The sequence below is a fragment of the Heterodontus francisci genome, chromosome 11, assembly GCF_036365525.1.
Source record: "Heterodontus francisci isolate sHetFra1 chromosome 11, sHetFra1.hap1, whole genome shotgun sequence".
Classification (NCBI taxonomy): domain Eukaryota; kingdom Metazoa; phylum Chordata; class Chondrichthyes; order Heterodontiformes; family Heterodontidae; genus Heterodontus; species Heterodontus francisci.
Window position 1 is genome coordinate 98,297,000 of NC_090381.1, and position 24,006 is coordinate 98,321,005.

A 24,006-nucleotide genomic window follows, 5' to 3' on the forward strand; every position below is an offset into this window, starting at 1 on the left:
CATATAATGCTCGGAGCAAAGCCCATAATTCTTGGCCCTGAAACTCAGCTTGCAATTCCAGCACCAAGATTATTGGGTACCACAGTAGAAACATAGCAGGACCTAATCAGGGAATTCCAAATTTCAGGCAAAAGTTAAACTTTTTGATTAAAAGAATAATCATCAAGGCCAAAAAATCCATTCCCACAGTAACCAGACCAAAACAACCAGAGTTCCTAGTTCTAATTCCTCTGGCTTCAATTCCTGCTTTGTCCACTGTGAGGTGTCAAAAGTATTCCCGAAATTCATCCTCACCTTCCCTCTTTCTGAGATAGTTTTGTGACCTTCTGTATACCCTTTCCCTTACTATCCTATTGAGTAAAAGTTGTCTTTTGCTAACAGGGGCAACAGCGAAGAGAACAATAAATAACTTGTATTTTAAGTAGCCAAAATGTGAATCCCCCAACACAGAGGATTTGCCAGATAGCAAACCCCTCCCTTTCTCTCTAGCCTTTCCCCCTCTCCTTCCCTTCATTCTTCGCTGCCACTCCTTCTCCTCTTCCAACCTTGCCAATGTCATAAGAGGTGGACTAGAATATTACTAAAATTATGTTAAGTCATCTTCGTATTAAAAAGTCCTATGTCCAACAGTACCTAACAGATTTTTAGTGTTAACTGCATCCACAGTGTCAACATTGACTCAGAATGCCATGGGCTCAATCCCATCCCACAAACTTGAGCACATAATCTAGGCTGCTACTTCAATGCAGTACTGAGAGAGTGCTCCATTGTGGAATGTGTCATCATCCGGATGATACGTTAAACAGAGGCTCCTCTGCTTGTTTAGATGAATGCGAATATTGTCAATTCAGAGCAAGAAGTGCTCCAGGTGTTTTGGCCAATATTCATCCGTTAAATAATATCATCAAAGGGTTTGAACCTATGGCCTTCTGACCTAGAGATGTAAGTGAACCATAACATGTATTCTTTATTCTCCTATGAGTTATGGGTGGTGCTGGCGATGCCAGCATTTATTGCCCATTCCTAATTACCTTTGAGAAGGTAGTGGTGAGCTGCCTTCTTGAACTGATGCAGTTCATGTTCAAACCTAATTCAAGTGAACAGTTCCACTAATGTTTTGAACTTGAAGATAAGAGAGTTAGTGTGTAAGAGAATAAAATGAGTGGCTTTGTTGAGCAGGGGTAGATTCCCAAAATCAGCATTGAGTTGCATTCTCAATGTAAAATTTTAATGGGACACCCTAGTGCTAGAAGTGACTGAGGAGTGCTTGTAACGCTCAATGAAGGGCAATGGAAAAATACTTAGCATTTTCCAGCTGTGTTATCCTTCACTATAATGAGCACTTTAAAACAAAGAGTGACGAGCTTCTTTGTAACAACCTTAGACATTGTATAAATTTTCTGTAAAATTATCCAGCGAACAGCAGGAACACTTTTTTTGGATTGATTTTATTTTTTGGAGGCACTATTGTTCTGACAATCAACATGACGGGCTCCAAGAATGAAACATTGCTGTCACTTCCTGTCCAAGTAGTAACCGTTTTTATATCAGATACAGCAGGTGCCGATAGCTTAAGTACCAACAATGAACCCCTGCGCTCAACCTCAGAAGAACATTATGCAAGTTATTTGACTTGAAACTACTGAACTAAATGCCACATTTTGGAAATGCCCTGCGATAGATAAATAGAACAAACACTATGCCAAAGATATCATGCAAACGCCCTTACTTCCCAGCTTCAGTGTTGTACTATAGAACACCTCAGTATGTTATTAACTGCATTGATTTCTTATCATTGGCCCCCCCCCATCATGGAATGTAATATATTAGAGAATGCAAAGACAAAAATAGCCTTACCAGAGGATCTAATTACAGCCATAACCATACCACCAGCTTAACATATAAAACAGCAGCTGCACTCTAGTGAATTAGGTCCATGGCACAAAAGAGAGGTCCAGAGGATGCACACAAACCACAAAAGAAAAAATGTGAAGTGGCTTTTGAAAATCTTTTGAACTTTTTGCTCCAACTTAATGGGGTAGATTAGTAACTTGCCGGCCAGACATAAAACTGGCATTGCAGATCGGACTGTGGAATCCACACGATTTTCGTCTCCATACATTTGAATGGAAAGGAATGGAAAGTTGTATAAGCTCTATAATTTGTTGTGATAGAGTTTCACCTCACAACAAAAGAGTTTGGAGAAAACTGAAGGGGGGGGGGGGGGGTGGTGTGGTCAGGTCTCACACCCGCTTTAGGCTCCATCTGATTTTACACTCAATCGAATGGAAAATGAGCACCCGGCCTGAACCCGTCCTATTCCCACCGGAGAGGTTAGGTTAAAATTGCGGCTTAAGTTTCCACAAGCTATTTGACCACAGAGAATGTTGGAACTGAGCCCAGTCTTGCCATCATCTGACATTTATGCAAGCACATCTGCTTTCAGTGGAGCGGGGTGGGGGTCACTGGAAAATTACCAGGAGCCGGAAACTTGGCTGACTTTGTACTTTCTCCCACATTCTTCACAGGGGCTAAGGTCAATTCTTGCACCTGACTCATTGAGAGCATCAAATTTAAGATAGAATAAGGATCAAACCTGGAGCAATAGTTGAGCACCATGTATATGGTGTGATGACTCATTAAACCTGAGCTGTCAAAGCTTTCGTCTTCATGTTTCACATTGGTTCTTCTGTATCATGGAGCTTCAGGGGCCGTACATCAACCAATTTTCCATTAGTTTATATACATCTCATATACCTCCAAGCTTAAAAATTCAGAAGCAATAGTAAATGAGAAATGTAAACACAAACAAGACTGTATTTTTCTTTATTTCAAGTTTCTGACTACCAGATTTGGAGCCTACTTGTGGCAACAGTGCCGTTGGTTGCATCCCACATACTCAGCCATCAGTGGATCTATCGATATCTATTAAATTGAAAGCTCTTTACCAGGAAGTGAATTCTACAACAGTGTCAGGGTATCAAGCTATTAGGAACATTTTGTTTGAACTATCAGATGTATAGAATCACAGAATCACAGAATTGTTAAAGCGCAGATGGAGGCCATTCAGCCCATCGTGTCTGCACCAGCTCTCCGAGTGAGCAATTCACCGAGTGCCATTCCCCCACCTTCTCCCCATAACCCTGCACATTCTTCCTTTTCAGATAACAGCCTAATTCCCTTTTGAATACGTCAATTGAATCTGCCTCCGCCTCACTCTCAGGCAGTGCATTCCAGACCTTACCCACTTGCTGTGTGAAAAATTATCAGTTTTATTTACCATGCCAACACTATCATTCAGAAGGAATATGATTCCATACACAGTAAAACACTCATAAGGAAATATACTGCCTGTTCTCCACATGGAAATTAACATACACTTTTAATAGAGCTTCAACTTCATTGTTGTACTGGGAATTACACAACATCCTTAGAAACTAAACCATTTGCCAAAGTGTCTAGAGTTTTCCCCCCTTTACACCTGTATTTTGGTTGATGAGTTGAGAATATTTTACTGAAACGATCAAGGTGGAAAAAATGTTGATTTGATTTCCCTGCTATTCATGTTTGATATTATCTCCAGTTGTGGTCAGTGATGTTATTCTCTGATATTGTTGACAAATGCTGACCTGCTGTGCCAGACCATCAAAATGTTGATCGTCAGCAGGAAACACTGATGATTGACATGAATTATGGAGCTTCCTGCAATTGGAATTAGAAATTGGGTTTACAGTACAGTGTGCAACTGAATACAGCCCAACAGGTGGATTTGCTTATGGTCATATGACCTAGTATTCAAACTGTAATTTTCTTGGGCATCCATTGTTTGATAGATAACTAGACTCATTGTTAGTCAGTTCGTTAAATTCTCCTATGGTTAGTCGCACACAAGGTAGCCCACTTCTTTCACTGCTGTCTGTCCAGAGAAAGATATTTGACTCCAATCGGAGTATCATCTTGCCTGGTCTTCTCACACAGCATGCTCACTGCCAGAAGGCCTTTGCTAATGCTGTCCTGAATTGGCAGCCAGGAGATTCACTACATTGGCTTGCTTTCTCTCTCTGGTATTTTCTTCCCTGTAGAGAAGTTCTTTGCATATTGCTTCCCTGCAGTGATATAACTGAAGCTGGGGACTCAGGGCATGAGACATTGAACAGCATTCTGCCATTTGCTGGCACTGTGCATTGGTCCCCTGAAAAGCTCCACCATCATACTTTAGAAACCCCTTTTAAAGAAGCAGCCACAATGACAGTGTGCTCTTGAATATGCAGACCAGAAAAATGCCAGGTTGAGTCAAATGATTCAAGGTAGCAGTAGGATACTGTAATTTGTCTCAATGTCTTTTTGCTCGGGTTGGTAAGAGTCAACCAAACATACCAGCTTCTGATCATTAACCAGTGACCTCTGCTGGACAATACATATGTGCATGAAATCTGGAACTCTCTCCCCCTAAAAGCTGTTGAGGCTAGAGGTCAGTTCATAATTTCAAAACTAAGAGTGATAGGCCTAGAAATTTGCGAGGGTCCATTTTTGGGAGTTTTACAGGAAAGTGCGATAAGCCTGCGCCTCAACTGGGGAGGTCCAAGGAGCACGGAACTTTGGGCCTCGGACCTCATTATCATGTAGATGGTACAGCAGTCAGAACTCGCACAGGTTTGTGCGTCAATTTTCAGCTAAGTGATTGTGTATGATCTTGGGAGTCTGGAGGAGAAATAGTTGGGCCTCAGGATGCAATCAGAGAGATGTTGGGGGTTGGGAAAGAAGATTACAGTTGGTTGGAGGAGAGAGGACCGGGTCAGAGTGCGATCGGAGGACTGTCAGGGGTCGGTGAAGAAGATCGTGGCAGTCTGGAGTAATGTGGGGAGTGCTATCCAGGGGAGGATAGAAAGTTGCAGCAAGGGTATGGAGGGTGGTGAGGGGGGGGGGGCGGGGGCGGGGTGGAGATTGGAGGGGAGGGTGCATGGAGGTCAGATATCTCAGGAATGAGGTCACAGATCTTGGGATTGGGAGTGGCAGTGATTATGCTTTTTTAAATTCTCTGCTTTTCAGCATTAGTTTTCCCAGAGGCAATCAGCACTAGTGCTGCCTGCCTTAAGTGCAAACCAAAGTTGCAAGAGGGAGCAGAAGCATGTGTTGGGCCCCTTAACTGCCAGAAATAGCTGTACATCAGGAAATGGAAGATAGGGAGGAACTCAAGAAAATTACAATCATCAGGGAAGTGTTACTGAGCAAGTTGTCAGAACTGAGGGCTGACCAGTCCCTGGGTCCTGATGGACTTCATCCGAGGGTCTTAAAAGAAGTGGCTTGTGAGATAGTTGATGTACTGGTTTTAATTTTCCAAAATTCCCTAGATTCGGGGAAGCTTCCATTCGATTGGAAAATAGCCAATGTAGCTCCTTTATTCAAAAAGGGAGACAAAAATCAGGAAACTACAGGCCAGTTAGCTTAACATCTGTCATAGGGAAAATGTTAGAAGTTCTAAAACTAATTAAAGAAAGGTTTTTGGAACAGAGGGATGAAACCTCTGTGCTAGATTATGTATCCGTGTTCTGGGAATGGCTCACGAGAGCTTGCAAAGTGGCTCAGGAACACTTAAATCTTCCCATAAATTGTCCCAAACAACTACGAAAAATGGGCAGACAAGCATGCCAAGACCCGAACTTTGCATCCAGGGGATGAGGTGTTCGTATTACTGCCTTTACAGGGTGAAATGTTGAAAGCACAGTTCTGTGGTCCATATAAAGTGCTCAAGAGAACTGGTAAAGTAAACTATTTGATTGACACCCCAGATTGCCGGAAAAAGAATTGGCTGTGTCATATCAATATGTTCCGCAAGGAGGAGGAAAGGCATGCACAGGTATGTCAGGTAGTAGGGACAGTGAAGGATGAAAAAGATAGTGAGGATGAGACAGAAGGAGGCCTAGACAATTCTCAAATTGAACCTCCTACTATCCAGTTAGCTAATACTGAATTGCTAGGGAGATTGGACACAATGCTTTCATATTTAGATGCAGAAGAACGAGAAGACCTAACAAGACTACTCACAGCATTTAAAAGAGTCTGTGGGGATAAGCCAGAATGTACAACCTTAGCCACACATGATGTGGATGTAGGGGAAGCCTTTCCTATAAAACAGCATCCTTATCGCTTAAGTCCAGAGAAACAGGCCCAGGTAAAAGCAGAAATCCAATACATGTTGGAAAACAGCTTAATAAACCTAGTTAAAGCAGCTGGAGTATGCCAGTGGTAATAGTGCCTAAACCTGACGGTTCAAATAGACTCTGTATACACTACAGAAAAATTAATGCAGGAACAAAGGCAGACTTCTACCCAATTCCTCGCTTGGAAGACTGTATTGACAGAGTGGGCAGTGCCATGTTTCTTACAAAAATAGATTTGTTAAGGGAATACTGGCAACCTCCTTCAACACCCTGAGCTAAAGAAATATCGGCCTTTGCCACACTGGACAGCGTTTGCCAGTACCGAGTGATGCCATTCAGGCTAGGCGACACCCAAACCACTTTTCAGAGACTAGTGAACCAAGTGGTAGCCAGTGTTCCTAACTGTGTGGTTTACCGTATGCTGGTCTACTGTGACACTTGGAAGGACCACTTGGAACAGCTGGGGGACTCTGTTTGGAAGGTTGCAGTCAGCTGATTTGGTGATAAACTTTGTGAAAAATTTAAAAACCAGAATGCCAGACTATTCCAATGGAGTTTACTATTACAACCTTATCATTTAAAGATTATCCACATTGCGGGCAAAAATAGTTATTGCAGATGCTTTATCTAGAATCTAATTTTGTTTTGAGTTATCCGAATGAAAAGAGGGTACAGAGCAGAATCGTATTAGTTACAAGAAAAGAGTGAATGAGTATGAGTGTGAAAGTGTGTTTTTAAATTTTTCATCTATTTTTTCCACATTTTGTAATGAAACGCATTTAAAATTATGTTTAATTTCTCTAAGGATGGAGGTGTTACAAAAGTGCCTCTGTGTTTCATTAAATATATTTTTTGAGGATTCAATTTTGAAATATTGAAGAAATGTTAAACTTTGTGGTTTTCAAAGGGGGTCATGTAAAGGCAGCTTGGCTTTGAAAAACAATCCCTGGAAATGTTTTTTAAAAGGGGGACTAAGAGATTTTGTGAGGAAAACCAGTCTTTCTGGGAAACCACCTGACTTCCAGCAACAACAACAAGCCTTTCTGGGAAACCACCTGACTTCCAGCTCAATAAACAACAGAGAATTTTTGACACCTGGAGAAGTTGTTTACAATGAAGTGATAGGTCAAGATTGATGAAGGTCAAAAGATTTGAGTTAGAGTTGAACTGTATAAAAAGGGTGAGAACTTCCTACGAGAGAAGAGAACTTCTAAGGAGAGAAGGGAATTCCTAAGGAAGGAGAGAAGACCACAACCCAGCTCAGCTTTCCAGCACCTCTCGAAAAGACACTGAGAAGTCCACTTTGTCATCTCATCTCATCTCCTGTCTTTGAAGCACAACATATCTCATCTGCTGTTTCTTCAAGAATGAGCAAGTATTCGGCCCAAGTGTTGATTTTTTTGCCTGTAATAGAGCTCTAAAAACAAAAATCCCTTTATTTTTCCAGTTAACTGGTGTATGTGTGTGTGTGAGTGTGAGGGGCTAAGATAAAAAGAGAACTTTAATATTTCAATCTGTGTTTATGCTTTACTTCATTACTGGTTAAGACTTGTTTTCTAATAAACTGATAAGTTTGCTGTTTATTAAAGAAACCTGGTTGGTGTGTTTTATTCTGGGATCAAAATAGAGTCTATGATTGACCATATTGGTAATTGGGAAGAAATTTTAATATATGTTGTGACCCATGGAGAAGTGGAACTAGAATAAACAGTGCCCTCCTCCTGCCTCGGTCATAACATTATAGAAGGGCACTTAGAAAAATTCAAGTTAATCAGGCAGAGTCAACATGGTTTTGTGAAAGGGAAATCATGTTTAACCAATTTATTGGAGTTCTTTGAAGAACTAACATGCAGTGTAGATAAAGGGGAACGAGTGCATGTGCTTTACTTAGATTTCCAGAAGGCACTTGATAAGGTGCCACATCAAAAGCTATTGTGGAAAATAAAAGCTCATGGTGTAGGGGGTCATGCATTGGCATGGACAGAAGATTGGCTAGCTAACAGGAAGCAGAGAGTAGGCATAAATGGGTCATTTTCTGGTTGGCAAGATGTAATGAGTGGTGTGCCACAGGGATCAGTGCTGGGGACTCAATCTTTTGCAATTTAAATAAATGATTTGGATGAAGGGGCCAAAGGTATAGTTGCTAAATTTGCTGATGACACAAAGATAGGTAGGAGAGTAAGTTGTGAAAGTAAAGAGACTACAAAGGGATATAGATAGGTTACGATCTGGCAAATGGAGTATAATGTGGGAAACCGTGAAATTGTCCATTTTGGCAGGAAGAATAAAAGAGAAACATATTATCTAAATGGTGAGATTGCAGAGCTCTGACACGCAGAGGGATCTGGGTATCCTAGTGCATGAATTGCAAAAGGTTAGACTCATGGACTGTCTCTCCCATCCTTGTAACTTGTTTTCCTTGACGATAAACATCAAGAAAACCATGGTCATGGGACAAGGTATTGCATCTCCGTCCTTGATCACACCAAATAAAAGCCCACTGGAAGTGGTTAGCAAATACTGCTACCTTGTGTCCATGGTGACAGACAATCTGTCCCTTGATGCAGAGCTCGATACATACATAGGGAAAGCAGATACCACCTTTGGCTGATCTGAGAAACACACATGGAATAAGACCAAGCTATCCCCTAGGACCAAGCTCATGGTTTATAAGGCCTGTGTTCTCAGCACTTTGTTGTTTGACTGTGAAACATGGGCGACCAAGCAAAGAAGCTCAATAATTTCCATCTTCGCTGTCTGCGGCACATTATGGGTAAATCCCGGCAGGACAAAAATCACAAATGTGGCAGTCCTTTTAAAGGCAGAGCTCCCAAGTATGTTAGTACTAATCAAACAGAGGTGGATTTGGTGAATCAGACATGTCTGCAGAATGGAAGACGATTGCATACCCAACGACCTTCTGTATGGTGAGATAGCCGGGGACAGACGACCAGTGGGGCGCCCAAAGCTCCGCTTCTGCCATTTCGTGCCCACCTGTAGCGATCCTCTGGTCGATTTGAATCAAAGTTTTAGGAGGTGGAATCCCCATTCCTTTAAAGACTTTAAAGAGACGGGAATCCTGCCTCCTAGAACTGCCAACCAATCAGACGGCTGGCAACTCAGCAGTATTGGCTGCGCTACCAGGAGCGGTGGCCACTGAGGTAGGTGACATGGGGTCATCCCCTCCCAGCAACGGGAGGGGTGGGGGCTGGTTGTGCAGTACAAAGGGAGGAGGGGTCCAGAATAAAGTTGTTCCCGGTGGGTGTCCTCCATGGGCCACAGATTGCTCACAAAGGAGGGACCCACCCCCCCCCCAAGCATCCTCCCCGCATGATGGAGGCCCTCCCCGCTGCTGTTAAGATTCCAGTAGCAGTGGGAAGAGGCCCCTAATTGGCCATTAATGGGCCACTTAAGAGCCGCAATTAGCCTCTGGTGGGAAGATTGCTGGGTGATGGGGAGGCGATTGGCCCTCTGCCCCACTGTCCCCCTGCCACCCGCCGCGATACTCTGTGCCCCCCCACCGCCTCCAGTCCTGCCTTAGGGGGCCTCACAAAATCCTGGCCCATGTGTGCATGACAAGCAAGAATAGGGTCGGGTTTAGCTGCAACAACCAAGTGAAACGAATAGCCTGTTACACTCCCTGGCTGGGATTTTATCCGGGCGACAGGGGTCTCGATGTCTGGCAAAAGCAACGGCGAGAACCTTGCACTGCCTCTTCTGTGGGAAGCCCATTGACTCAAGTGCCAATTAGGCACTTAACTGGACAGTGGCGGGCCTTCCACGGGATCAAGGACCTCAGCGACAGAGGTCCCATGCTCTGAGAGCTGCCAGCCAAACAGAGGCCGGCATCTCTTTAACTGAGCAGTGCCACCTACCCAAGGCCCAGGAGTGGCACTGGACCCAGGCTACAGGTAGGTCAGAACGGGAGGGGTTTCTCGGGGTCAGGCTAGCAGGGAAGGGGGTGTGTATAGGGGTTGGCAACAAGGGCAGAGGTATGGCTCAGAGCGTGTCCCCCCTCCTTCCTGTTGCTGGGTCCCTCGTTTGGGCACGAAGTGCCTTTTAATGAGAGACCCCCCCCACCCACCCGGAGCTGGCAAGTCGCCTGCACGGTTTTTCCTGCCGTGCTTCCTGTTCGGCGACAGGGCTGTCCGCTGCTCAGCTAATAGTGGCAGCCGTGGGATGAGGCCCTTAATCGGGCATTATTTGTCCAGTTAAGGGCCTCAATTGGCAGCAGGATGGGAAGGCCGTTTACAGTCTTTCCGCCCCAGACCTAAGTTTGGTGAAGGCGGGAAGGTGGTGGGAAGGTGGCGGGGCTCCATCCCCACCCCCCTCACCCGCCTGCCACCATCCCACCCGATTATATGCTCTCCCTACCGTCAAACCCGCATAAAATTCCCCCCACTGTATAGGTGTCACGGTGCAGAATGGCCACTGGGGTGCGGTATAGGAGGGTGGAAGACACCCATTGAGCATTGCCTCAGACTGACCCAGCAACATCAGGAAAGAAAATTGGGAGGGATGGGGGTAGGTGCATAGGAAACCTGTTCAAAATCAAATTGTTCTTGTCCAAAGAAAATTGTTAATTCTAATATCTGTGTGTTTCTTCTATCCAGATCTTTTTTTCTGAGAGGGGGGGGTGGTGGGGGGTGAAATATTTGCTTAAACAGCAAAGCACTGAAGATATCGTGGAGAGCAGCATTTGGAAGGAGTTGCTGAGTGTGACATTGAGAGAAAGCTGGATTAATGTCAGGTAGAGATAGTCATTAACCCAGGGCTGCTTCAGCGATCATTTCAATTCAGCTCCCTCGCGCTGTTTGGCTTAAAACGGATTCACATCAATGCTTCCCCATCCCCCCGACCCAAAGATGTCATCATCACTCACTGTTTAAGCAAAGATATTCAAAATGTGACAGAGGTGGTCAGAAATAAACAAACAACGGCTGGGACTGTGTAAATAGGGTTTGCACTGCACTTCGGGTGAAGTTACACTGACAGAGTGACAGCAGCTCCCAGGAATTTCCCGGCAAATATTAATGTTGATTGTAATTCCTTTCAACTGATTTTTTTTTTCATATTATGAGATTCCTGGTAGTGAGATTTATTCTTTAATAATCAGCAAAATGCATAAGAAATTAAGTGAAGAGTTATTGAGCCCGCAATTTGGCTCCAGATGTCAGTGTTAACATGTAGGCCCTGTTGTTACATGTTCAAGTGTTCTAGAAATGGATATGTGTTTGTGTGGTGTATGGCACATGTTAGCTGCAGAAAGTATAATTGATATTCAGTAATAGTAATTACCCTGGTAATTGATCTGTGAGGGAAAATACAAGCAACCTTTAATCTCAATAAAGTGCTTCACTCGGGATACAGTCCATGAAAATCTGGCAGAAACAGGAGACTTGGTTTGTTTTATACAGGATCACAGGAACAGCAGATGCAGGTCTTCTGCAATCATCACTAAATCATGCATCTGTAAAACAAGCACATCTTGTTGGTGACAATCTCCTGCCTATTTCTGTGCAATTTCCATGTGGAATATAACTGCACTCGTGTTTTTTTTTCAAGTTTTTTTTTCCAGCCTTGTATCACTCCTGTTATCTTGAGGAACGGCTGCAGCTAAATATAAACAGCTTCAAACTGCCAACACAACTAGTCACCAGGGGGACTAACTATAATTATATTGGAACCAATCCAACAAACCAGTGACTCTGTTTGTGATCGCTGCTTCTATGAAACATATAGACAGCTATTTGCAGTCTTTGGGAATTGCTTTTAATATTCAGTGGAATATCAATTTCGCTTTCAACTATGAGCAGCCATTAGGCTAGTCAAGACACTGTCAAATAGCCATATGCTTTGAAGAGGACATTACACATCACTCTGCTTTCAAGAAGAACATTTGTGTGTTGTATTTTTTCTCCCTTTGCCCCTCTTAATATATGCATGGCTCCTCCCTTAATCGTTTCACATAACAACTGTCTCTACCCATTAATTTTTCAACTTTAATGTGAGAGTGTTGCAGAATCTTTGCCCAGATGCCTCACTAAACAAAATTACATTCAGTGGTACGGCTTGAAATGAAGGCATCACAACAGGTCCATGGGGCTCATTAGGCACAGGAAATGAAGTTACAGTAAATTGTATTCCACAGTAATGGACTAAAGAATTGTAGAAAACTGTACAGACAGCACAATGTGTGACTTATGCTCATATTTTATAGAATGAGTGCAATGTGTTTTAATGGCTTAATGTTCAAACATTCTACCGTACATTACTGCCTCCTTTCTGAGTGGACTATTACATGTGATGCAGTGTATGTATATACATATGATCTTATTTTAAAAAGAAAATAACTTGTCAAGATGAGGTGTCATAGCTTTCTTTTTCCTATTTATTTGAACACATGGTGATGAAAAACAATAATATAAATAATTACCAATTTGAATGGGAACAATTGTAACATTTTATTCTTCAGTCTTTGATCGCAAAAGGAGGTTATCTCTTTCAAAAAGGAACAAGAGTGTACTTAGCTAAGTGTATTGCTTCAGATTTTCCCATCCCATGTTTTTAGCATTGATTATGCCCCCCCTCCCCTACCTTAGCCCTCTTATGGCTTCTGGGTGCCAGACATTATTCTGGCGATGAGGGGATGTGTGGATGATCTGCTTCATGGCTCCCATTACCAATATTGTATAACTATCTACAATGAGGTAGGGAAGAAAGATGCTTTTGGATTTACCACCAGACTCTCCCCTATGTGCGTGAGAAGCTCATTTCTTTCCCTCCATAAACATGGTCAAGTTCTAACACCCGCTTTATGGATATTGACAAGCGCTCAACCATTCTCTCCCATCTGTGCTCAGAGAGCTGTGCTTGAGAGTTTACTATAGTTGAAAATGGAATGTAAACTATGCAGTTTAGCATTGAATCTGCTTTAAATTATTGTCAGTTATTCCACAGGTTCTTGATCTGATCTCCATGATGTTGGTTAGTTATTGAGGCGGCGTTTGAACCAACCTCTGTGATGATGCCCAGTTATCGAGAAGGTGCTCAATCCAATCTCTATGGCGATGGTAAGTTATTCAGAAGGTATTCAATCTACTCTGACTCATACTGTGCAAATCAACAGCAATGCCAATACTTAAGCTGTCCATAACTAATTCAATCATATCTATAATGATTCCCCTAATTTTGTATTTCATGCCAGCCTTTAGGAGTTCTAGTGAACTGAGGGAGAGAGGGAGATCTCAAACGTGTGCACAGTTCAGGAGAAAAAGTCACAAGGGTGAATGTAGAGACAAAAGAGGAGATTTTCATAAAAGCAAAATATTGCAGATGCTGGAAATCTGAAATAAAAACAGAAAGTGCTGGAAATACTCAGCAAGTCAGGCAGCATTTGTGGAGAGAGAAGCAGAGTTAATGTTTCAGGTTTGTGACCTATCATCAGAAATTACCTCATAAAATGTTCCAAAAGTTCATCAGAAGATAAAGATTTTTAATTAAACGTTTCAATTGAAATAGAGGCTTGTGACTAAAATGTACAACCACTTGATAATTATTTTTCTAACCATCATCACCTAACTAGCACACTGCTCTAGAAAGATGCTGTCTGTTTTTGAGCATTTCATGACAACATTTTCTGATACACTTAAACATCATGGGTGTAAAATTCTATTGTGTAGTGCTGCTTCTACTCCATGTTAGTAGTGCAGGAGGCGACACTGGCCGCTTCCCGCGTGGGCTGCACAGTGTTAGACGACGGGCATGGTGCAATCAGGTGCGGCCCCTGCGTGTGCCCAGAGGCTGAAAGGACAAGAGCTAGATGCCGAGGAGCTTATGCAATGCACAAATAGTGGGCTATATGGCGACGACGGTGAAAAATAGCGGCCCACACGCACAGGTTTTACTCCGCAGAGCCACTGCGACATTGAACGCGGCGGCTCATTTACATGGACCACCCACACAATGACGTGGAGGGGGTGGGAGTTCCGTCCTGGCAACAGCGTCAGGCACCACTGTGCAGGCGCGACATCATTTTTAAAGGGCTTCCAGTCCTTCAATTTAATATAAATTTTGAAAGAAACGTGAGTGTAAAAAATTTAATAAAGTTATCCTGTCCCTCTCCCACTCCCCACAATGACCATCAAATTTATTACTTGCCCTCTCCCTCACCAAAAACATACCTTGTGCTCCTGAACGTCCCCCCCACCAAAGTTCATAAACTATGAACTTTACCCCTTCCCACCACCCCCTAGACCAATCAAAAACATTTGACCCCGCTCCCCCCCCCCCCACCCTGAAAACTTACTGGCTCCCCACTTCCCACCAGTGTTCTGAACTGAGATCCAAAGGCGCGGGAGTGCCAGCCGCCACCACCACCAATATGGCACCGGGATCGACAGCGGGAGCGGGTAAGTATTTAAATCAATACTTTAAATACACTTACCTATTTAAATTTTGATGCCGCCGCTGAGTAGCGGGGTGGGAGTGGGGGGTGTCATCACAAAGCCTCACCGCCACCAGCAATAATGAGCTGGGCCTTCCCTGCATCAAGGCCTCTGGCAGCCTTTCCCGGAGGCATTTTCTGGCCCCACCCCCACACCCCCACCCCCGACATCAGGGGGTCTGTAAAATTTGCCCCAGTAAAATTGGCCAATGAATGTGCAGGGAATTCACTCCTGAAAATGGAACTAGGGCTGTTTAAAGGGCCACTCGACAAGCTGCAGCTGAGGTGATTGTGATTAGTTGTGCTCAGGCAAAGTTGGTAGAAGCACTGTGGTGAGTTGCTGGAGGTGTTTGAAGGTTCCTGCCTACCACAAAGAGGCAAAGAAAATTACATTGCCTTTCATAAGTATGGGGGCGCTAGTTGAAGTACCACTTACTCTGCTTTATGAGCAGGGCAGGCAGAGGGGGAGCCAGAGAGGAGAAGCTCTGGGAGGTGGGAGAGAAGGAGGGCTCCCCTTAGAAGGCGCTACCCTGAGAGGGTTTTCCGAGAGCACCAGTCATATAGTATGATGATCCAGGAACAGTGACCTAGGAGGCGTCACTTTACGGAGGATGTGGTGATGGAGTTGTATCACCTCCTTCAAGGCGAAGGCAACTCTCCCAATGCCAGTGATTATTGCCGTTGTCCCTTCCTTCTTTGTAACTGGTTCCTTCCAGGCGCAAGCTGGCAACATCAACAACGTGTCGCAATTTGCCATCCACTAAAGCATCCAGGAGGTGACAGATGCTCTCTACAGGAGGAGAAGAAACTTCATCCTCTACTCCCTGAGGTGAGAAGACCAGGATGAGAGGGCAATTGGGTTTGCCAGGATAGCGGGCTTCCTGATGGTACAGGATGTCATCGACTGCATGCTTGTGGCTCTGTGGGCCCTTCCCATCAACAGGGTGCGATATCCCAACTACAAGGGCTACCATTCTGTCAATGGGCAGTTGGTGTGCGGCCACACCAGGAAATTCATCTTGGTGAGTGTCCACTGTCCTGGCAGCACCCATGATATTTTTATCCTTTGGCAGTCTGCAGTACCCGCTGTCTTCAAGCTTCCAGGACAGACAACAGGATGGCTGCTCAGAGACAAGGAATATCTCCTCCCCACATGACTCATCATCCGATTCCGCCATCCCAACATGTGGGCGATCAGAGGGCCATCAACGAGAGCCATGAATCCACATGTAACACCATGGAGCAAGTCATCAGTCAGCTGAAACAGAGATTTTGCTGCTTAGATTGCTCAGGGGGATCGCTGCAGTCTATGCCCGAGAGGTAGTCCATGTTTGTGGATGTATGCTGTGCCCTCCACAACCTCGCAATTCTGAGGATTCAGCCACTACCTCCTGGGATCCGGAGGCCACTTGGGAGGAGGAGGAGAAAGAAGAGGAGGAGGAGGGAGAAGAGGAGGAAGAGGAGGAGGAAGAAGAGGAGGAGGAGGGAGAAGAGGAAGGAGGAAGGGATGAGACCCCATGCACTAGCTGCAACTGGACGCAGCGAGGGGGACCACATAGTGAGGTTTCGCTTCAGTTAAAAAGAACTTCCCCATGCCCAAAATGGACCCACCATTCCTTTGCAATACATCCATTTCAGACTCCCCATTACTCAATAAAGTGGAAGCAACTGGCAGAGTGGCCCTTCAGACTGGCAGTGCCTATGCCATGGGCATCACCCATCTAGGAGGCAGGTGCTCCGATGAGGAGGAGAACCTGAGATGGAGTGAGAGGTGTACAGACAGATCCAGTCAGCAGGAGCCTCATGCCACCTGCAGGGGTAGCCTTGGATGGGGAAGTGGCAGAAGACCTCATCGGTGACCTCCTCACTCTCTCCCAATGGCAGGTCTGCACTGCTGGCTGGGTGTCTTCTGTGGCTGTTGCAAAGGTGATTACAGGCTGGTGGTCAGGATGGTCTGAGACTGTTGCACGGTTGGTTACAGGCTGGTGAACAGGATGGTCTGAGACTGTTGCACGGTTGATGACAGGCTGGTGCCAGGATGGTTTGAGACTGCTGCATGGTTGATGACAGGCTGGTGCCAGGATGGTCTGAGACTGCTACACAGTTGGTTACAGGTTGCTGGGCAGCGTTCTGATGCTGGCGGCCCTTCAAATATGGTGCCAGCACATCCGACTGCATCAGCTGACAATGCGGCCACCTCCTCAGTCCCTGCATCTGGCCGGTGAATGGTTGGCCACCCTCCCTGCCAGCCGTTAACTGGCCAGCTGGCAAGAGGTTGCCCAGATAATAGGGATTGGAGTGGGAGTGTCAGCACCACCCGCTTTCAGTCCCGCCTTCCCCTCCCCGCTGGGCCATGGCCCTGATGTGCAGATGCATTTACTAACCTTGACCACTTGAGTGAGGTCATTAACCCTTCTCGGTACAGCTGCCAGCTGCTACACTCTCAGCATTTACCATTTTACCAACTGCCCCCATTCCCTTCTCAGGGTCACCCTGGAGCCTTTTTGCCTCCCACCAGAAACAAGACCCCCTTCCTGGCTTCAATCTCCTGGCAGAGTGTGGCCAGGGCAGTGTCAGTAAGTTTGGGAGCCCTCTGCTTCCTTCACTATGACATAGCTTATCTGTAAGGGGGCAAAAACAAGTATCCAGCAGCTGCAATGCATTGCTGCAACTTCCCTTTTATCGGGACTGTGCCTTTAAATAGGGGAGGTGACCTGGAACAGGTGCATTCTACTGAACACTACTCGGCCCCTGAAGTTTACAGAGGATGCCTGGACACTGGGGCTGTGTGGGATCGCACTTTTCCATGCCACAATTGTGGAAATGAGGTGGTAGATCAATCTTCTGTCTTACTCACCCTGCTTCCAACGGTTGTGGGCATGTCGAGAACTTCCTCCCGGCACAAAATATCAGGGCAATTGAATTTGTGCCCCAAAACTACCTGAAATAAGGTTTGTAAAATTCAATCTCCCGTGTGTTTTAAAAAATCCTCTGCAATTTTCACAGATCGAGGAGATAAAATCTTCAACACTTTAATTCATGCTGATGCACAGATTGCGTGCTAGGAAATTTTACAAACTCCACATGTTCAGAATGCACAGCTATGATTAAAATCTCAGTCCTGCCACTCTGAGGTAAAAATATCAAGCCAGCTCTCAGACTTTTTAAATAGAACGAGGCATTGAAGTAAAAACTTTAACGAAGGCATTTTAAAACATTAAGGGCAATTCAATTGGCAAATTTAATCATGTCATCGTTAATATGTGTTTCTTCATTTTACTTATAAGCTTACTTTGGACAATGGAAATTTCAGTCACTGAGGAAAGTGACATTTGTTTTCAAACAGCTTGCTGACTGATATGCTTGGTTTATCAAAGAACCACAATTGTGAAATATGCCCCAGGACATCACTGCAGGAGTTCCTCAGGGTAGTGTCCTAGGCCCAACCATCTTCAACTGCTTCATCATAGAAACATAGAAAATAGGAGCAGGAGTAGACCATTCGGCCCTTCCGTCCTGCTCTGCCATTCAAAAAAGATCATGGCTGATCGTATAATTCAGTACCCTGTTCCTGCTTTCTCCCCATATCCCTTGATCCCTTTGGCATTAAGAAATATATCTATCTCCTTCTTGAATATATTTAATGACTTGGCCTCCACTGCCTTCTGTGATAGAGAATTCCACAAGTTCACCACCCTCAGTGAAGAATTTTCTCCTCATCTCGGTTTTAAATGACATCGCCCGTATCCTGAGACTGTGACCCCTGGTTCTGGACTCCCCAGCCATCAGAAACATCCTCCCTGCACCTAGCCTGTCTAGTCCTGTTTGAATTTTATAGGTTTCTATGAGATCCCCTCTCATTCTTCTAAACTCTAGTGAATATAGTCCTAGTCGACCCAATCTCTTCTCATACGTTAATCCTGCCATCCCAGGAATCAGCCTAGTAAATCTTCTTTGCACTTCCTCCATGGCAAGAACATCCTTCCTCAGATAAGGAGACCCAAACTGCACACAATACTCCAGATGTGGTCTCACCAAGGCCCTGTATAATTGCAGTAAGAAATCTTTGCTCCTGTACTCAAATCCTCTTGCAATGAAGGCCAACATACCATTCGTCTTCCTAACTGCTTGCTGCACCTGAATGCTTGCTTTCAGCGACTGGTGTACAAGGACACCCAGGTCTTGTTGCAGCTCCCCCTTTCCCAATCTATCACCATTCAAGTAATATTCTGCCTTTCTGTTTTTACAACCAAAGTAGATAACCTCACATTTATCCACGTTATACTGCATCTGCCATGCATTTGCCCACTCACCCAACTTGTCCAAATCACATTGGAGCCTCTTTGCATCCTCCTCACAGCTCATAATCCCCCCCAGCTTTGTGTCGCCTGCAAACTTGGAAATGTTACATTTAGTTCCCTCACCCAAGTCATTAATATATATTGTGAATAGCTGGGGCCCAAGCACTGATCTCTGCGGTACCCCACTAGTCACTGCTTGCCACCCAGAAAAAGACCCGTTGATTCCTACTCTCTGTTTCCTGTCTGTCAACAAATTCTCAATCCATGCCAGTATATTACCCCCAATCCCAAGTGTTTTAATTTTGCACACTAACCTCTTATGTGGGACCTTATCAAATGACTTCTGAAAATCCAAATACCACATCTACTGGTTCTCCCTTATCTATTCTACTAGTTACATCCTCAAAAAACTCCAGTAGATTTGTTAAGCATGATTTCCCTTTCGTAAACCCATGCTGACTTTGTCCAATCCCGTTTATGCTTTCCAGGTGCTCTGCTATCACATCCTTTATAATAGACTCTAGCATTTTCCCCACTACTGATGTAAGGCTAACTGGTCTGTAATTCCCTGTTTTTTCTCTCCCTCCATTTTTAAATAGTGGGGTTACATTTGTCACCCTCCAATCTGTAGGAACTGCTCCAGTCTGTAGAATTTTGGATGCCCTTCTCATCATAAGGTCAGAAGTGGGGATATTGCTGATGATTGCACAGTGCTCAGTACCATTCGAGACTCCTCAGATGCTGAAGCAGTCTGTGTCTGCAAGCAGGAAGACCTGGACAACATTGAAGCTTGGGCTGATAAGTAGCAAGTAACTTTCACGCCAGACAAGTGCCAGTCAATGACCATCTCCAACAAGAGAGAATCTAATCATCTCCCCTTAATGTTCAAAGGCATTACCATCGCTGAATCCCCCACTATCAACATCCTGGGGGTAACCATTGACCAGAAACTGAACTGGAGCAGCCACATAAATGCTGTGGCTACAAGAGCAGGTCAGAGACTGGGAATTCTGTGGTAAGCAACTCACCTCCTGTCTCGCCAATGCCTGTCCACCATCTGCAAGGCACAAGTCAGGAGTGTGATGGAATACTCTCCACTTGCCTGGATGAGTGTAGCTCCAACAATACTCAAGAAGTTTGACACCATCCAGGGCAAAACAGCCCGTTTGATCGACACCCTGTCCACCATCTTAAACATTCACTCCCTCTACACGATGGCAGCAGTGTATACCATCTACAAGATGCACTGCAGCAACTCACCAAGCCTCTTTCAACAGCACCTTCCAAACCCGCGACCTCTCCCACCTCGAAGGACAAGGGCAGCAAATGCATGGGAATCACCCCCACCTGTAAGTTTCCCTCCAAGCCACACACCATCCTGACTTGGAATTATATCGCTGTTCCTTTACTGTTGCTGGGTCAAAAACTTGGAACTCCCTGCCTAACAGTACTGGGGTTGTACCTACACCAGATGGACTGCAGCAGTTCAAGAAGGTGGCTCACCACCACCTTCTCAAGGGCAATTAGGGATGGGAAACAAATGGTGGCCTTGCCAGCGATGCTCACATCTCAAAAAAGAATCAAAAAATAAAAAAAGTTTACACTGTTCTCGCAATAAAAGAGTTTACATGTTTAGACAATGTTCCCCAAACTTCAACCTAGAAAACATTACAGGAAGTGTTATTTATGGTCAGGAAGTGCATATCATATGCAAATTTTAAAATAATGTTTCAATATTCTGCATATTGAACTATAATGGAAACATTCTGGCATTAGACCAGTCAATGACAAGCCCAATCAAATTGATGTCTTGGATTATGCAACTGAAGTTAAAGAAACGGGGAACATTTACCTGGAAGAAAAGAAAGTTCAAGAAGGATGTTACTGGGGTATTCATGATTCTAAGGGGCTTAGATAAACTGCGTCTTAATAATGTATTCAACATGAGTATGAATTGTGAAGGCTCAAGGTTGGAGTGAAAAAGGTGAACCATTAGGGTAGATCTAACTACTTTTCCCAAAGGGATGAATATTTGGAGTAGGCTGTCCAGCGGAGACAGTGGAGGAGGATATTGTTGACAAACTCAAGGGAACAGGATAGGTATTTGGCAGAAGGAGCAATTGAACGTTGAGAGAAAGTTGTGAATGATATTTTTTGGGATGGGCCAAAGGATATTATCTGCTCCACAACTGCAACACCTTCTCCTCCAAAAGTACTTTTTTTCATTTGTTAAAACAACGTTTTAAATCCTATTTCTGCTTGTAAAAGTATTTTTTGCTGAAAGACTATTGGCTTTCCAACTACAAAACATCAATTTGCAAATACATAGTGGCCTTCAACGTGGAAGAATGTCCCCAAGCTACTTCACAGAGGCATAAGGGGAAATTGGGCATAAGCCAAAGGAGGAGACATTAGATGAGATGACCAAAAGCTTGGCCAAAGTTTTAAGGTGAACCTTAAAGGAGAGGGGGTGATGGAGCAGCAGGATATCCTAGAGTATCAGGCATAGGTGAATGAAGGCACAGACGGTGGGACAAAGAGAGGAGGGGTGAATAAGAGGCTCAAGTGATAGGAATGGTGTGTTTGGAGAGAGATGTAGCACTTTAGAGCTATTCAATCCTGACTTCTGACATGGCTGGAGGAAATAGTATTGAAATTTATTTGTAAATTGCAACCAGTATTAATTAAAGGAACAGGGTAGAAAAAGAAAATGAAAGAAAAATATTTGTGCTAAATACAAGTTATGTGCAACTTTGTTTACAGATTCTGTCTGGATCTTCACATGACACAGCAGAATCTAACTGAGGCTATAATACGGTGATCAGCATCTTACAGGATGGGAGGGTCCTCAATCAGGAGTGAAGCAAATCAATCTTTTTACATGAAATCAATGGAAATGAAATTCGTGAGAGATCTATAATGGGCAGCTGATCCAATATCGCCTGTTTTACACTACTGACAAAATTCCAAATGTCAAAGAGTCATAGAGTCGTTTTCGGCACAGAAGGAGGCCATTCAGCCCATCGAGTTCATGCTGGCACTCCACGGAGCAATCCAGTTAGTGCCACTCCCCTGCTTTTTTAAAATTTTTTTTATTTAGAGATACAGCACTGAAACAGGCCCTTCGGCCCACCGAGTCTGTGCCGACCATTAATCACCCATTTATACTAATCCTACACTAATCCTACATCCTCACCTGTCCCTATATTCCCCTACCACCTACCTATACTAGGGGCAATTTATAATGGCCAATTTACCTATCAACCTGCAAGTCTTTTGGCTGTGGGAGGAAACCGGAGCACCCGGAGGAAACCCACGCAGACACAGGGAGAACTTGCAAACTCCACACAAGCAGTACCCAGAATTGAACCCGGGTCGCTGGAGCTGTGAGGCTGCGGTGCTAACCACTGCGCCACTGTGCCGCCCATCTGCTTGATCCCTGTAGACCTGCAAGCTTATTTTCTTCAAGTGCCCATCCAATTTCCTTTTGAAATCATTGATTATTTCCGCTTCCACTACCCTTGTAGGCAGCGAGTTCCAGGTCATTTCCAGCCGCTGTGTAGAAATGTTCTTCCTCACGTTGCCCCTGCATCTCTTGCCCAAAACCTTCAATCTGTGTCCCTTAGTCCTTGTACCATCAGTTAATGGGAACAGTTTTTCTTGTCTAACTTATCTAAGCCTGTCATAATCTTGTACCCATTTATCAAATCTCCCCTCAATCTCCTTTGCTCCAAGGAGAACAGCCCCAGATTTTCCAATCTAACCTTGTAACTCAAATCCTCCATCCCTGGAACCATTCTGGTAAATCTCCTCTGTACCCTCTCAAGGATCCTCACATCCTTCCTAAAGTGTGGTTGACCAGAACTGGATGCAGTACCCTCATTGGAGCCTATCCAGAGCGTTATAAAGGTTCATATAACTTCCCTGCTTTTGTACACAATGCCTCTATTTAAGAAGCCTAAGTTCCTATATGCTTTTATTTCCTATATGTTTTTATTCCTGTATGCTTTGCTGTGCATAGATATATCTCCCTTAACAAGATATATGACATTTAGTTTAACTTTTTAAGGAGTTGCATTCCTCATATTTTCACAGGCCTGGTAGCAAATTGTTTCATTTGTTAAAGTTTTCAGGTTTATGAAGCTCATTTTAAGTAGTATAGTAAACACTCTTAGGGAGACACCATATTATTTGTATGTTACCCCACCTGGTAGAATTTATGTAAGAAATACACAATATGACATATATGCTCACACCAGCAAAATTACTTATGTACATAATTTTGCATATGATTGAGGTAATGTGTTTTTTTTCCTAAGGTTACTTATGTTAATTAAACAACCAATAAAGAGTAAAAAATTATGTGTGTTCATCGACAGTTGCTAAGCAGTTATTATCCAACCAGTCAGAACTGGGAACCATAGCGAGATTTAAAATAACTTTCAGCAATAAAGATTAAGGATTCTTCAGTTTGATAAAAGCATGATCTTTAATATTTAGATCCGGTTAACATTGATTGCAAGCTAGAATTTGTTACTGCTTGAAAAATATAATGTGGTCAAATTATCTGAGCGTTAGTAGGGTGAGATTTGATTTCCTTGCTCACTGCTAAACCTGATGAGTGGCATTCATGTTTCAGCTGATTAGATGTGTCCCTCTTCCAGCTATGCAACATAGTATTACAAGCTTGACCACTTGGGGAAAGGTAAATCTCCTAACAAGAGCATTACAAATACCCAGTCAATTCAATAGAGCAGTCATATTGATTGGGATGGGGAAAAAAAATCAGTTACTTTATCAACATTGTTAACTTATAATAAATCTATTAACTCCTGACTTAGCACCTAATTGAGTGACTTTTCCTGGTCCAGTGTTTCGATAAAACCATACATGTGATTGTTACCCTCTGAAGCTTCACGTCCCACTCTTGTTACCTTCATCAGTCCATTGTAAACTGAACAAACCAGGCTCTGCTATAACATTGAGTAAATTTTACCTGTATTAACTGCTTTACTGACTGGTTATCAAACAACCCCCCCCCCGTCTGATTGTAATAGTCCACTGTTAAATTTTCACATATAAACTTTAAAGCAGCACA

At 44.0% G+C, this 24,006-nt stretch overlaps 1 long non-coding RNA gene across 1 annotated transcript in view; it reads left to right on the forward strand.

The window, feature by feature from the left end:
• LOC137374936 (uncharacterized) overlaps positions 1–21,909 on the forward strand; it is a 43,589-nt gene extending 21,680 nt beyond the window's left edge. Inside the window, exons 2-3 of the long non-coding RNA XR_010975923.1 lie at positions 13,111–13,234; positions 21,672–21,909. This is a non-coding gene — a long non-coding RNA (uncharacterized lncRNA). The remainder of the gene's footprint in view (positions 1–13,110; positions 13,235–21,671) is intronic.
• The last annotated feature ends 2,097 nt before the right edge of the window (positions 21,910–24,006 follow it).